The sequence below is a fragment of the Zingiber officinale genome, chromosome 1A (genome assembly GCF_018446385.1).
Source record: "Zingiber officinale cultivar Zhangliang chromosome 1A, Zo_v1.1, whole genome shotgun sequence".
NCBI classification, from domain to species: Eukaryota; Viridiplantae; Streptophyta; class Magnoliopsida; order Zingiberales; family Zingiberaceae; genus Zingiber; species Zingiber officinale.
Genome location: NC_055987.1, coordinates 41,731,469 through 41,745,095, shown reverse-complemented (window position 1 = coordinate 41,745,095; position 13,627 = coordinate 41,731,469). Strand labels below are relative to the sequence as shown.

Below are 13,627 nucleotides of genomic sequence, written 5' to 3'. Positions count from 1 at the left end.
AAATATATTTTGATATTTGATATTAAGAGGAGAAATTTTAGTTTTGGATCAAGAGTATTTTTGAAATAAGGGAATATTTTGATTGTTGAAAATAGAGTAATGACTCGTTGAAGTGGGGAGACATGGGAATGAATCATTACCCAATTATAAAGATTCATTCTCTTATTTGTATTTCTATTCTTATAATCCAAACATCAACAATGACAAACAATGACTGCTATTCCTATTCCCCACTCTTATTCCCCTAAATTAAACACCCCTTATTTAATAAGAAAATCATAGGTGCATATGTAACATATCTATCATATTATTAATCGATAATTTAACTATATTATGATTAAGACTGAAAGAGTAAATAACAACCAAATTAATATTTTAGTCTTCTAAGTTACTATCAATCACACACTTATAAAATGAAAGATATAAGTTAACAATAAACTATTTTTTAAAAGAGCATCGCTTAAAGTCATTAACTAATGGATTAAATCATGATATGGCTTTTTAAAGTGCATTTTAAAGAGCAATTAAAATCAACTTGACAGGCTTATAATCGAGAGACAAAGAGATTATCCGGTGACTTGAATCATTAACTAATGAAACGGTAGAGAAAGAACTGGTGACCCATCGATACAACAGTGTTGCCCACAAGTTTTCTTATGGTAAGATAATTCCAAAGAAAGCAAAATTATTTAAAAACTTGAAGAAAAAAAAAAGATTTGCGCATAATGCAAATTGAAGCTCTGGCTTAGTAAAATAATTCGTAATGGTGTTGGAATAAGTTTAAGATCTCTCCGAGAATAAGCTCCATCAGAGGCGAAGAAAAACACACCGAACTCAAGAAGATGCCCATGGTGATGATAATACTCTTGAGCTTGAAACTTGAGGCAGAAATGTGGTCTGTGAAGAGGGAGCTGCGGTGTGATCAAACAAACCGAGTTTCTCGATCAGGGTGTTGACCATCACCCCAGCCACATATGAAATACCCGATGCCGACACACCGAGGCTCAGGTAGTAGAAAAGAGTTTTTAGATATGGCTTTTCAGGCTTAACATGTGCTTTCCCTATTGCCAGCAGAGCTATGCATAGAAGAGATGCCCCAGAAACAGACAGGAGCTTGTACTCCCTGTTGTCACTCTTCCAAAATGAGAAACCATAAATAACTGGAGGCAGTAGGCCAACGATAATGTACGAGATTATGGCGACGACGAAATGGAGGCGGAACTTTGCTCTTTGGCCTAGTACTTCCCAGTATCGGCCAACTCGTTCATCCGTCTGTTCAGTAGGGTGGTCTTGAACAGCTCGAAGCTCAAAGAGCTGCATACAAAAAGTATCCCCAATGTCAAAACTGGAAATGTCATCATAAACAACATTGCCTACCTAGAGTCCTTTTATATCCACAGAAGAGGAGTACAAAAAGCAAACCTAATGGTTGACTTACTTCATGTACAATTACAAGAAATCCACCGATTAGATTTGCCAATCCCAAAGCAAAGATGTTCACTGCAAAAGATCATGAAAAAGAAAGAAACAAATAGAGGATGATTTGAATTTCTTATATCAATAGAGAAAAAAACATACAAAATCTAGCGATGCTAGTTCCAGTTACAAACCAACAAACAAGAAATTATTTCGGACTATGACTTCTCAAACAATGATTAGAGTTATCTTAATAGAGACTAGGAAATTTAAAACAGTTCAGTGATTAATCAGGAAGCAAAAGAACATGATGATGTACAGATATGGAGGATTAGAATATGTCAGAGATGCCACATTAGATTTGTTTACAACTATTGTGAAAAAAAGTGGATGATCAATAAAATGAAGATAGGTCAAAGCATAGGAGATCAAGGTAGACGATACTTCTGTTGAAGTTAGGAAGATTTTTAAGAGATCAAGGTATAAAATTTAATCACTAAATTATTAATAAAACATTTAAAATTAGAGGGCAAAAAAAATGAAAGAAAATTTGTTCAGAACTTGTAAGAATGAGAATATAGGCACAATGTAATATTGTTTCAATTATAGAGTGATCAAGTTGGTAAGTTATACTTGTGAAACTTTGGAAAAGAGTTACAATAACTAGACTAAGAGATGAAACAAACATTGTTTTTATAATCAATTTGGTTTTACATGGGAAAGTTTGCCTATAATAATTTGCTAACAAAACAATTAATGAATAAATTAGAAAAAGGATTAGCATATGATTTTTATTGACTTACAAAAAGTACATCATAGAGTTCCTAAACTCTGTTATAGTGGGTTCTAAGGAGGACATGGACATTTTAGTCACTATATTGACGTGAAATGCATGATAATACAGTTACGTATATTGTTATAAATCTACGTTTATATCAAGGTCAATTTTGCATCCCTATCTATTACACTGATCATATCTAAGAAAAACCTCAGTGCATCTTGTGTTTCCAAATGAAATAGTCTAACATAGAGCTCAGTTGATGACAAATCCATATAGTTCCCTAAATAGTTGACACAAACATACTTTCATGATGAATGCCATTGCCAACATTATTCCCAAGCTTTCAAAAATATAACGATGATATGACATCTCATGTCAGTGATACTGGAGAAAACATCATTCAAATACATGGAATTGAAATAAGGCTTTTGAATTTGAAACTTACAAGTTGAAGCACCAGCACCAGCAGCTGATGAGACAACTCCTAGGCTGGTAATTGATTCAGTCAGACCTCCAAAAACAATACTTTTAAGTAGATCCCAACTATTGCTTATTTCACTCTCTCTGAAAGTTTGATCAGGTACGGCAATCTGGACATCATCTGATTGTAGTAACAGATTTGTAGTGGTTGTTTGTGAACCTTCAATTTTCTGCTCACTTCGAAAAGTTATTTGAGCACTATCTGCATAGTGTGAAGAAACTCAAATCATAGGAAGTTGTCACTTCCCCTAAATATAAACATCTGATGGCTCTCTGAAATGCATTGCAAATCTATTGTATTATCACACACTTATCCAAGTGATGCCTAATCAAAGATATTAGTCAGTACCCAAACCTAACTTAAATAGGTCGAGTTTTGCAGGTTCCCTAATTAAAACCCACAAGTACATAACCTCTACACCTAACTAGTTATCAAAATTATATGTACAAGACTGAGTATAATATTCCTATCATTTCTAGCAATTGTAATCACATGAGGGTATTCATAAATTAAATTACTATATATGGTAGCATAAGCAGTGCACAAAATTGTTTTTCACCACAGAGCACCTAACTTTCAGGTAATTGAAGAGGGGAGAATCAACCTGTATCACTCTTTGTTATAAAATCACCAACTTTAATCACAGTATCAGCGAATTCTTCAATCTGAATAGTAGCTCCAGGTGTGGATATAATCTGAGTGGAAGGATCATAGTGTTCTATTTGTTCCTTCAATTGTTCAAAGAAACCAACAGTGGGAAATCCACTAACTGGAATATCTGCTATCATAGAATATTAGCATTTTATATGACAAATTGCAAAATTCAAAATGCATATGCTAGTGTCAAGAAAGTAATACAGTTCAAGAAGACATTTTAAAGAAACCTAAGATACTTGCAAAGCCTCTAAAAGAAAAAGGGGGGAAATGAAGCATAGGAAGACAATAACTTAATGATAATAGGCAATACAACCTTAATTCTAGAGTGAAAAAATTTAAGATCAAAAGAATAAATTGGAACTAACATGACTTTGGACATGAGGATTATGTCAAGGTTAGAGTAAACATATAGTCCTACCTTGTGCATTATATAATTACATGGTGCATCTGAGAGCTATATATATAGTTGCACTGGTTTTCTTTTGACAAATACATTTTTAGACTTCTCAACTTGGTATGAGGGAGGATTCTCTACTAGTTAGAATTTTTTTTTTCTTTATTAATCCCTTAAGGGTAAAGGTTTGGGGTGGCAACATCACCTCCCTTCCTACAAAACAGTTACTTTCTCCACACCTAGTTTTTTCATCCTTTCACAACTCCTAGCACAAGGCATCCATCGCGTGGCACATACACATGTGCAATCAATCTCCTCTGCTCCTTTAAGGAAAGAAAATACCTGTTGACCAGAGCCCTGATGGTGCTTCTGTAATTATACAAGCAGACAACTAATCCGTTTTGCATTGAAGCTGATTGTATTAACTTGTCTTGATGAAAGAATCAATCTATTAACTTGCTGCTATTGCACAAAATGTTTAAGCTAAAGTTAATAGAAGTTTGCTTATTTAAGCCAATAAACCAAATTTGACTAGTCTACTATTCTCCATGTGAAACTAAAATAGGATCTCAGAGTTACAAGCACCTCCTCTCCCTTATCTTGTGGTCTACCTCTCTGCCTCCTAACTTCTTACACAATCCTTAAACTTCCTTTGGTGACAATCAATTCTTCTGCATAGGCATTGCTTAAGAATAGTGACAACGTCTGCTACTGTGGGTCAAGCAAATGATCTTGTGAAAGGTAGACACTATCAGTCAGCATTTTGTGTCTACACAATCCATTGTAAACCGCACCTATTTTGTCCATACAATTGTTTAAATTCGATAAAGCATAGCCAACACACTACCCACCTTGGAACATGCCTCAACCACACATATCCTGGGAACGGTTCAGGTTAGGTTCCCATTGATGCGGTTGCTGCAACGTTCGGAGAGAGAGAGAGAGAGGAGCAATTCCTTATACTAAAAGCGGGGTAGTTAGTCTGATGTTAGGGTCCATATCAATAGTGAGTGGTCCAATTCTCTTCTGTCACTGTTAAACCATCCTCCTTGATCACATCTCAGCAATCTAGGTTGAGCAAATGGGTTCCATCTATTCTATAATATCTAGAGAGCTATCATAATCATTGAGTAACAAGTGAAAATGGGATGGAAGGATTGTGTATGGAATATTCAAACTTGGAGAAGACTAGATCTGTAAAAATTAAAGAATAAGTGATCATCTAGTTCATCTTCAAGCTATAAGAGAAGATAACATCTGGTCTCTCTTGTGTTAAAATAATAAATCGGCAGGATCACAAATGGGATACTTAAAAAATGAGCATAAAAAACTTAGAAAAGTTAAGTTGAGTGTTAAATTAAAAGACAAAATTTCAAATAAAGCCATGCTAAGAAGAAGATAGCAACATGTATAAAAACTTAACATGGTAGCAAAGCTCAAAATACTAACATAGATATGTGGATTTATTAGAAATCAAAACTACTAATATCTAAGAGTAATTGCTTGTAACTCCAATAGACATAGAGTGCGAGCACATAAGTTGAGATGATATAAACATATTCAAAAGTACCCAATAGATTCCATAATTAGAAGAGTAGAAGAGTTGAATTAATTAGAGTGGGAAATGTAAAGGATAGAGGGAGATTAAAGAACCTTAATCAATGTAATAAAAGTTGGGACAAATATGGCATGATTATAATGATGACGTACTATATACACTTCCTACAAATTAATTATATCGCTCAGTAAAGAACTTTAAGATCGATAGCATATTATTTGACAAATTACATGTCAACAGCAATAGGTTCATTTGAATCATGCTTCGATTGCAATGATGGATAAAATTTTACCTGCATCAATTGCTTCAGTAGCAATTGACTGTAAAGGTTCATTATCATCAAGCTCTCCTGCTTCTATAGGTATTCCAAGGTTTGGCTTTACCTGGGAATGATCATCCATTTCCTCTCCACCAGCAGTTATCTCCCGGTTAAATATTCCTATATCAAAGAAGACAAGCATATTTTATGACTGGAAAATAGCATACATTAAGCCTTAGTGGTTAGATAAAGAAATTACTAAATTTCTTGAGACATAAGAGGTAATGGCCATTTCTCTAGGAAGGTTAAAATTTAATGAAGCTCTGAGCTCCAATATGATACTGTTCCTTTGTTTGCTTGCTTTCTGCAGTAAATGAGGTATTTCACAGAATACATAGCGAAAGTATACTCGTTTTAAGTTACTCCTAATCAATAATTTACTTAGTTACTAGAACTTAATACAATGTTATTCAGGTATCTCATATTGGCAGGCTAACATACTGTGCAAATTGTACACTTTCAAGGCTGTGGCAGGCTTGTGTTATGTAAATCATCAAAAATTCACTTTAACTGCATATATCAGAAATTCATGGGGCTAACTCCAATATTCAAGAAATCAGTTTATCATACACTTTTCTATTTTAAGTTTGGTTGATAAATGAAAGGTCAAGTTAGTCACTACTGGTGCTGATTAAAATAAAAACAAATGATTCAGTAAGGAGAGATTGAAGGCTTGTATTCTTACCATTGCTTGACAGAGCAGCATTGAAGAAAACTTACATGAACATATTGTGAAAACTTGGCTTACAATAAATATGAAATTCTTTTTACCATTATGCAGTTATGATTGAATATTTGTATCTTTTAGGAGAAATTATGTCCACAGCAGTCAGCATGTGAAATTGATTTTTCTTAATAAGAATTTGATAGCTATTCGATGCCAAAAAACAAAAAAAATTGAAGAGTAATATATAATGATAGTGATAAATAAAAAAGTATATTTTTTTCATAATTGATATGTTCATAATTTACATTGCCAGTAAGGTTATCGTGATATAATAACTTAGTATATTGCACTATCTAGTAGATCATGTGATCTATGGATAAAATATTGTTAGTAGACTCAGTACTGAGCACTAAGCATCTGTTCTTAGAAGTCAGGATATATAATTTCATGGTCACTTGAGTCGAATTGATCAGGTACATTATGAGCTTCCAAAAACTACTCATACTGACAAGTAACAATATAGTATTTATATTCACATGTTAGTAACCTTTTCTGTCTCTTGTAATCAACAGACCATCATTCTTTTGAGAAATACTTTGACCCTCCACAAAGTTCAGAGCACCTGGAATACTTGGTGATGGTGCCGTCTCCTTCTGTACCAGTTGATCAACCCTACTACTGATGCTAGATGATTCATCGGGTGATGAAATTCCTATAAATATAAATATATAAGATTCAGTATAGCTTATGAGCTACAACAATATGATTAGCTGTTCACATCCATTTTATTTGTAGAGATTAATGATAAAAAATCTTAGCTAGGTATAGCAGCTTAGAAATAATGGATAGCTAATCCAGGAACAGAAAGATCAAAAAGAATTAAGATAAACTATCTACAAAGTCTAAACATTGACCAAAAGGAAATTAACCACTTTGGCATGTATTTATAAACAGTGGATCAATTTCCAGCGGGCGCATGCCCTTGAACAAAAAAAAACCTTCCCACTCTCTAACCACTTGGGCGGTTGGTTATAAGCTAACTCAGTGACTTACCTCCCTTCACATGACCTGCGACGGGCTGAGAGGCACCTGGGGTGAGCATAATCACCTTTTTGCTACAATATATTTATAAACAGTGGAAAGCTAATCCAGGAACAGAAAGATTAATAGAATTAAGGCAAACTCTCTGCAAAGTCAAATCGTTGACTAAAATGGATGAACCACTTTGGCAATAACTATAGAAGTTTTCAAGTCACCATAGACAGTCAAGATAATTGAATAAACAAAAACCAGATTTATAATGAATACTAAGTAGATTAGAGTTCATTAAGGGATTATCACAAAATTACTGTTTGGTTGACACATTCACAACTAAAACAATGTCTTAATTTCCATTTCCATCCTAGGCATAACAAAAGGAAGCAATCCTAGGCTTCAGCCAAGAATTTCATTTTGTTTGAGCAACAAGATTGCAGCAATACATCTTGTTTGATTTCATTTAAACTGGCTTCACATATCGTGCTTCATGAATCAACAAGGTAACCATGTCATTTGATGAATCTAAGAATTTCAGGATTAACTTATTTAAATATTACACGAAAAAAATACCCATATGATTAAGGTCATAGAAGGATGCAGTCCATACTCCTTGCTTACCTGGTTCAGTTCCTTTGCTTTTGATTTCATCCACTTTAACCATAGATGAAGTGGAGTCCACCTTTTCTTCAGACACTTTCTTGGAAATTTCCTTTCCTTTCTCAAATATACGGAATATGTTAAAACCACCCACTGTCACATATGAAGAGACCATCATTACTCTAGTTAAACAGCACTTAAAATTCCACCTCATTTAACATATATACTATAGTAATTTAACATTTTAATATCTTTCAAGACATTCTAGAGACCCAGTTTCTCACATGTAACCAAACTCATCTAGGCAGAAGCAAAAGTTGCTTACCTATAGGAATGAAAAAGCTGAAGCATGATAAACATCTATAAATGTCTGGTTCTTGTGCATCATCTCGATTTGTTAAATGATCTGGTGAAGCTTCTGTAACTGTCTTCTCAACAACATATTGCTCTTCATGGGCTTTTTTGGATGGCATATCGTGTTGGATTTCCCTAACTGTCCTCTTTCTCTTACGTAACCCACTCTTTTTGTTATGCATGACTTACAATTAGGACAATATAAATCATGAGTATCTTGTTCATCTAATATCCTCTCAAGATCAAATTCTACTGCTTCCAAGGCATTCTTTTTTTGTACTGTTATCTGTTCAAAAACTGTTATTTCTTCACTTTTTGTCATTATATTAGTCTGAACTTTGGGATAATCCTGCGGTTTGGATCCATTCTCCACATTTGCATTCTTCAGCATCTGATTTTCTCCTTCAGTTGTAATACCCTTATGATCATCAACAATATCAGATGTCGACTTTCCATTTGCAAGTTCCTCCTGTATAACATTCTGGTCATTCTTTTTGAGCTCCACACCACTAGTCCAAACTGCAAGTATAGATTGATCCACACTCACCACATTATAAAGCAGTTTAGTTTTCCTATTTCATGCACGAACAGCATTAAAGCATACTAAAACAGTAATAAGACAAGCAATAGGAAGGCCTCAAAATAGTTTCTATTGACTAAACATGAAAAATCTCAATAAGCTCCCAACATCACAAGCATAAAAAATTAACTTTCATTTTCCACGAGACATTCATGAGCTCTTAGGTTTCACTTGAGGAGATCAAGCTTCAAAAATGACATTGATCAGGATTCTTTTGCAGATTACACACTGCTGAGTTAAATAAAATGGTGAAGTTGAAAAGCCTAGTGATAAATCAAATTCTGATCAATGACCAGAATAAACTAATGTTCTCACTCTGGCATAACTTTTTAGCAACTGATATCGACATAATTATAAAGCATTAGCCAGAGTTCCATGTCATAAATATCAACACTTGGCAAAAATGCCACTTGATAATGATGTGAATTACAGTTGTTAACAAAATGAAAGCCATATCGGATGCTAAAGAATACACTTCAGCTCTAAGAAGACAACTAAGTCAAAGCAGCAAGGCAAATATTAATCAAGGAATTAACAGAAACACAGAATTCAGTTTTATAGGACATGATCGCCACCTAGCAACCCTCACTATTGAAGAATTCAGATATGATCCCTTAACGAATATATTCAAATAAACCCTTCAAAACCTTATATTTATTTTTTCTTTTAGAACAAGTTGTTATATTTTTTTTCTCTTTTCTATTAGAATTGTTCGTTGAATTTATTAAAAATTTTCTCTTGAAATGGCATCCTTATATGCTTATGTAAAGAGACTGATCCTGTCTGAAGGCTAGGGAAATGGTGCGCTGGCCCTAGTGGATGATTTGTTGACCAGCAGAAGATTTCTTTAGCTTAGAATGGAACCTTCCTCCAATCTTGCACATAGTCAGACAATCCAACAAAGCATTAGTGACTAAAGACTAGGAAAGGATTTCTAGCAAGGCTCTTCGACGCTCAAGTCAGTACACTTTTCGGTGAGTGGGCGAAGAAGAAGAACAACAGTGGATATACATCAAAGTAAGGTCTAGATGATGCGAATTGCCTACCTTACCAACGGAGATGATCTCCCTTTATATACCACCTCTCACAACCTCCGTGATCGTGAGGTGACCCCTTGTGTCAGAGTTTGGTAGGTGATGGGAAAGTACAGTCTGGGTGATCGGCAATAATAGTCCGAGGAATCTTTTTTCTACCACAATGTACCTCTTTTGTCACTTATGCCTTATGCCTTTGATAACATTGTTGAGATATACTATTGTAACGGATTAATTAGTGAGGAAATCCCCAAGGAATAATCCCCGACAACTTTGATAACCTGTCAAAATGTTGTCTGGTGCTTGTCTGCTAAATATATCTCGGTCGGTCCTTAAGCCGGCTACTTAACTGGAATGTCTTTCATGGAATATATTTTGGGCTAATCTTTCATTTGACTGGGCATTTATAGTAAGCCCTATGAAATGAAGCACCTTTAACATGTATTGGTATCAATCTGCTTGTCATGTAATAAATACTGCAAAGATCTGTTCAGAGACTAGTATGATGCCCATAGTATAACAAAGATCTATTCAAGGAACCATATAATAAATTATGTATATCAAAGTCTTTATTTTAGGAACAATATAACATCAAGTAACTTAAACTCGGTCGATCTTTACCTGGTCAACCGTATATGTATAGTTTCCTAAGGATAAGTGTCTTTAAACCCGCCCGGTCTTTGCCTAGACAGGCGCATACATAGAGTCTTCTGTTTGACCAATCTTTATCCTGCTGATCGTATATTAAGATCTTTGTGAGGCTAAGTGTCTTTGAACCCGGCCAGACTTTGCCCGGCCGGCATAGACAGAGAGCCTTATGTTTCGTCAGCCTTTATGAGGTCGATCTAGTATAAAGAGATTTATGAGGGCAAGTGTCTTTAAGCCCGCCCAATCTTTGCCAGCCAAGCATACACATAGAGTCTTCTGTTCAACCGACCTTTATCCGACCGATCGTATATTAAGATCTTTGTGAAGCTAAGTGTCTTTGAGTCCGGCCGAACTTTGCCAGGCCGGACTTTGCCCGGTTGAACGTACACAGAGAGTCTTATGTTCGGCCGACATTTATCAGGCCGATCTAGTATAAAAAGATTTATGAGGATAAGTGTTTTTAAGTCCGCCTGATCTTTGCCCGACTGGACGTACACATAGAGTCTTCTGTTCGACCGACCTTTATTCGGTCGATTGTATATTAAGAACTTTATCAGGCTAAGTGTCTTTGAGCCCGGCTGGACTTTACCCGGCCAAGCATACACAGAGTGCCCTTATGTTCGACCAACCTTTATCCAGCCGATCTAGTATAAAGAGATCTATGAGGCTAAGTGTCTTTGAGCCCGGCCAGACTTGCCCAGTTGGGCGTACACAGAAAGCCTTATGTTCGACTGACCCTTATCCGGCCGATCGTGTATTAAGATCTTTGTAAGGCTCAAATGCCTAGAGTCCGAACAGCCTTTCATCTGGTCGGGCTCCTTTGAACCCGGCCATCTATGTACTAACCGAGCTCATTGTTTCTTTAGTTTTAGAGTAAAACCTTAGGGTGCATCAGGTAATCACATAACAAAGGTTATGAGGAATAAAACATAATCAAATGTTGTTTGTTTAACTTAAGTAATGCAACAAAAACTTGTTTGTTTGAAGGTTTTAATGAATAATTTAGTTTAATATTTTACTATATTACCCTTAGTTACAAAACCAATTACATATTATTATTATTATTATTATTATTATTATTATTATTATTATTATTATTTAAATTTACGTTTTTCTTTTTTTATATTTTTTTTACTTTTGCTTTTTCACGTTTTTCTTTTTTATGTTTTTACATCTCTTTTTTATTTTTTTTCTTTTTTTTACGTTACTTTAATTTTTTTTACGTTTTCCTTTTTTTACTTTTTTCCTTTATTTTTTTTATCTTTTCTTTTTTACGTTTTAATGTGTTTTTTACATTTTTCATTTTCTTTCTTTTTTTACATTTTTTTTATATGTTTTTACTTTTTTTTTTATGTTTGTTATGTGTTTTTTTTCCTTTTTTTTACGTTTTTCTTTTTTTCACACTTTTCTCTTATCGGAGGTTATTTTTGATAAAAAAATTTCGTTAACTCTGGAATCAAGAAAAACCTCAGTTTTCCGAGGTTTTTCGATTCCAGATTACATGCCCCCTTTTGCTGACGTGTCGGACATGGATCATTACTCGAGAATCACCGATTATCTAAACCAAATAGGGTTTTCGTTGATAACCATCCAAGGTTATCAAGGATAACCCCCAACTAAGTACACCCTTAGAGTCCTTATACTTAACAGAATGTATACTCGGCCAGCCTTATCCAAACACCATGCTTCAGAGCTGCGCAAGCAGGACCCGAGACTTTTGACAGTGAGTGATCAACAGGACTAAGTGTGGAATGTCCCGCTATCCTGACTTTGACCGTCACATCATCTTGACTTTAACTACCATGTCATTTTCTGGATTCGCTCACTATAACCCGTATCAGAGACGTTATGTAACATTTAAAGACAAGTAATATGATTGGTTAAGCAAATCAATTTGATTATTAGAGATCAACCCCTCGAAGTGATCATCCTATCCTCTTATTCTCATCCTTCCTCTATTTTCCACGAGATAGGACACGGTTCCTATCACATTCAAACAGTCCACTTGTTGTGTATCACATTTTGATCTCTTGCCCAAGCCTCGCTGCAAGATGATAAAAGTCAACACCAACGTGGGACCCAAGAAAGCGAAGTTTGGAGGCTCCAGCTCATTCCAAGAAGGATGTCAAATTTGACGCACGAATATTGTTCCTAACACGACAGGAGTTAGAAAACGAAAGGGCGCTACTCCCAAATGCCGTCAACCCGAATCGAAGTCTACCTTATCGATAATAAATTAATCAAGCAAGCGAGAAGAAACGCAGGCAATCGAGGTAATGAAGCATCCCGCATTCAAGGAACATTTTCTCATGGATTTTATTTTTAAAAAAAAATTAAACCCTAAACCATCACTGAACAAGACCATAGCCGAAGCTAGCAGACGAACACAATCTCCGCCATTACGATCGCGAAAAGGACAGAAGAAAGAAGACGGAGATACGAACTCCAATCGAAGGAAGGGAAAAAAAAGAGAGAGAGAGAGAGATCTACAAACGAAATAAATAAAGGTCGATACCGAAAAAGAGCCACTCAAAATACGAAGTACTAAACCTGGGTCGGCGTCGTCAGAGAGGCAACTTTCCTCGGCTTCTTCGCCGCTGCTCTCCTCCGCCTGCGGCGGAGCTCCGTAGCTGTCGGTCTTCCGCCGCCGCTGCCTCGCCTCGAGGCCGCCGCCCTGGCCCTCCTCCTCCTCCTCGTCCACTATCGCCTCTACCCTCTCCAGCTCCATCACTCCTCCTCCAACTTCCAAAACACTAGTAGCATTCAATTTATTTGCCTCTTTTTGTAATTTGTTTTCCCATTAATAGTTCACATAAGAAACGACTATAAATTAATATTATATTGTTTAGAAGTAGATTTTTAAATTTTAACATTTAATCCGACTGAAAATTGGCGAATGAGGATAAATAAAATTATTTTATACAAAATATTATAAAGATATAATTACTTTAAATTTTATATTGACTTGACTTGTGAATAATAAATATATCATTTATGGACAAAAGATAGGGAAGTCGTGGTTTATTTAATATCAAAGAAATGTCAAATTAATGAAAGTAATTAGATGTAGGAAGGTTGAGTTTACATGGATAAAAACAAGATT

The 13,627-nt window shown here is 35.3% G+C and overlaps 1 pseudogene; it reads right to left on the bottom strand.

Annotated features, from left to right (window-relative positions):
• Nucleotides 1-723: 723 nt before the first annotated feature.
• LOC122023743 lies at nt 724-13,301 on the bottom strand (annotated as a pseudogene).
• Between the last annotated feature and the right edge of the window lie 326 nt (nt 13,302-13,627).